The following is a 3,746-nucleotide window of genomic DNA, read 5'->3' on the forward strand; positions in this document are numbered from 1 at the left end:
TTCTTCTAAATAGGACGAACGACGTGGCGTTTCCGCTTGGAAACTTTAATTTCCAAGAGTATCCCTGCATCCATTTTAAAAAAGCAGGTGCTTAAAAATTAAACTGTTATTAATTAAAAGACAAATTGTTTAAATATTTTATTATTTGATGTCTGATTGTAATCTTCTATGTGTGAAAGGATAATGGAATATTTTTATTAAAAAGATATTATGTTTTAATGTAAAGTTTTTCGAAAAAAACTTAATTGCATTACTAAAAACTTTCGTCTTATATTAAAACATTTTTAGCTTTATCATCCGCATTCAGACTAATTGATTTATGTTCTACCGCGACATTTTTCCAATAAATAATAAAAATTGCAAACGTAGAAAATGTTAACTTGTTCTTAGAAGATAATCTAAAATCGATATTAGCCAAAGCCGTTAATTCCAAAAGCCATAAACAGCCCGAGAGCCACGAAACGCTTCAGTAACTCCAGTCACATAACCCGGCATTTATTACGAAAGATTCTGGAAATCCATCGAGCGCTAAGGGCCATCGTAGTACGGCATAGGCTAACACAGTGGTTACCCTGGACCATACGAGGGGCATCCATTAACTAAGCCCGTAATCCCTTCAGTTAAGTTAGCACATGGTGCGACGGACCATCGTCCATCGTCCTCACACCAGCACGTAAACCCTCCTGTCTTACGACCGATCTTACCCTCTCTATTTCCTTCGGCTTCTTCGTAGATACATGATACACTCATTGCCAGTGATTCTCTTATCCCATTCTTTATGGACTGAACCGTGAAGTGCTCTATTTATCTAAATCAGTACCTCCGACTATCTTTCGAAATAAATGATAAAAAATGCGCTCTTACTACGACTGTTCTTCAGAAAAGGTAAATTTTACAGAAATCCCAGAGTTTGTACGAGCAATAGTAACTCATCTACCTCACGTTGCTACGCCTGACAAGAACGAGAATCCCGGATAAAGAAGGAAATCGTTTAGCATCACGCTGTAATCTGCTAGGGGTTAATGAAACAAATTAAATTTTTTGTAATAAGATTTAGAAAAGATCAAATATTATTGCTCTATTTTAGCTCCAATGATAAAGATATGTTAATAGATATACGTGATTTAGTAATCATTTTATGCTGCGAAAAAGCGTACATTCGTCGATCGTAAACAGTTTTTGTCCAATTTCTATCACGCATCTTAATATAATTAATATTTCACCGGATACTAGCAACGCGATGCCAGAACAAGACTTAATGATTACCTATACTCTTAATGGCAAAGCGCAGTGTCACATTCTCGTAGTAAGTAAGCCAGTGATAGGTAAGATGAGCCGTTATTATCAGCTGAGAAATTATTTGCGAGAACACTCTCGATATTTGCATACCTCATCCGAATAGAAAACAGAATAGGAAACAAATCGCGGAAGCAATGAAATATTTTGACAGTTTATATGTTAATCTCATTAACAATTCAGGAATGTTCACCACTTCATATTACGAACGGTATTAAAAGCTTTGACATCGCCTGTATCTGCCGCTTGAATTAATTATCATGCAATTTATTAAGAGGATTTACGCGATATGTCGAAGTCACCCGACGTCCTGATTAATTTTGCATTATCAATTAAAAAATAATTGCCATGGATTATGTAGAGGCTCATTATTACGCTACTTTAGATCAATAAAAGGCCACGCTGTACGATCATCATGTGTCGGTGACAAGAATTTGCATAATATTTTTAAATTAATCGACTTTCCTGCTAATTTTCAATGTCAGATCATAAACCAATATTAGCCTTTTGTGATACTGATGGTATCATCTAATATCGATAATGACCACCTCATCATTTACGAGCATTTCGTTACATCAATAAAATAATAGTCATCTTTTGCTATTATTGTATATCGCACAAATATATTACTGTAACTACCAATTACAAACGCTATTGCTAATGAGTTTTGTAACATTTGTGTATCTTTCACAGATAAAAACATTATATTAACACAAATGGTACAATGTATAATATTTTCAGTAATAAAAGTTAATGAGACGCTAGCACAAGATGATATGATAAAAAGTTTGCTCGCGTTGCTTGAAATCTCCAAAATTGTTGCACTCTTAAAACTGAGATAAATATATATACTCAGGTTGGAAAGTGTTGAAAAGAGAGAAAGCGAAGATTTTGAGTGCAAGAAGTGCAAACAACGTAAACAGATTTAAACTTATCAGATTGTCATGCAACTTTAATACATTATTTTTATAGTAGCTGCTACCTTTTCAACTGTTTGTTTTTTTTTAATCTATTTTCTAACCATAGAATACATATTACGTCTATGTTTATAACCGACCAAAAAAAAAACACATCCGTTATATAATATAATTTTCCAGTGTTTTAATATTCTTTCGTATTTAACGATCCAATTGCGTCGTAAAGCATTTAACCGGCGGCTTGTACGACCCTGCGGCATTACGTACAATTTTCTTCGCATTATACCTAATTGACCGGCTGATGTCAGTGCGTCCCGTCTCTTTCCGTCGTGTATCGATCTGAGAATTATAGGGCGATTATACGGTGCACCCATATTGCTAGCACGATTTAGTGCCGTGCTTCGTTTGTTGGTTTTGATGGTGGAGCCAAATTACTACGAGTCGATGGATGTCGTCTCGACTCGATAAATAATGCATGATAGTAGCGCTCGCTTAACAATCGAATGTTTTTTCTTGTCGATGTAGAAAATTAGCTATTTACAATTTTAAAAAGTAAATAGCTCTAAATAATGTAGCTTATAATAAATAATAGAATAGGGACGTGCTGTCTCGAATTATTTAAAATTTAAATAAATTTATTTATTTTAGTTCCTCAATTATTATAGGGACACTCTGCTTTAATAATTCAATTGAACTGATGAATAAAAGTTACGACGTATCTACGCTTCATATAGCTCATATACATAGCTCATATCAGCGTCTAACCATTACTGGAAATCGCGTGTTTATGAACGATTTATCATTAATTTCTGAGACAAGAGAGAGAAAGCAAAAAAACATATTTGAAGGACAAATATTCTCCACTTAGCTTATATAAACCTAATTAATGAAGTACCTCACACACACGAGCGCGCACACACACACACACATTTATTTATTTATTTATTTATTTACGGTGCTATATGTAACAATAATGTCGATATAAAAGAAGCGAGAAAATGAAAAGGACTCATTAGAATCGTTTCGTGATTTTATCTATATATAATTCGAGAAACCTTGAGGGTTACAAATGGAAGAAAATAAATTAGAAGTCGAATCGTATAAAAATCCATAACCACCATAATAACATACGATTCAGCGAGGTACTACGACACACTATTGATCGAAGAACATATTGAAGAAAGCCATGAGTCGCTATTTTCGTTCAGTAAAATATGTAATTAAAAATGACGGTCCTCAAAGGCGAGGTAGATCTTAAAAGAGGTGTGACAAAGTAACTTTTATGCTTGTTCATTCACTCTTGGTTACGTTGTACTTGCATGTCCGTATGGTGCAATATCATTAGTAAAATCTAATTAATCGAGTAAGAATAGTCGCGTGTGAAGCTTGTCTGAGAAACGGATCGCTGGTATAACGTATTGCGATTGAACGCGTAGCGTTGAAAGCCGGCGAAAATAAAGCGTATGGTAAACACGATAGCGAACAAAGCATTGCAATTGCAGTATCGTTCTCGCATATATCTACATCCATTTT

The sequence above is a fragment of the Trachymyrmex septentrionalis genome, unplaced genomic scaffold, assembly GCF_001594115.1.
Source record: "Trachymyrmex septentrionalis isolate Tsep2-gDNA-1 unplaced genomic scaffold, Tsep1.0 scaffold15, whole genome shotgun sequence".
In the NCBI taxonomy this organism is placed as follows: domain Eukaryota; kingdom Metazoa; phylum Arthropoda; class Insecta; order Hymenoptera; family Formicidae; genus Trachymyrmex; species Trachymyrmex septentrionalis.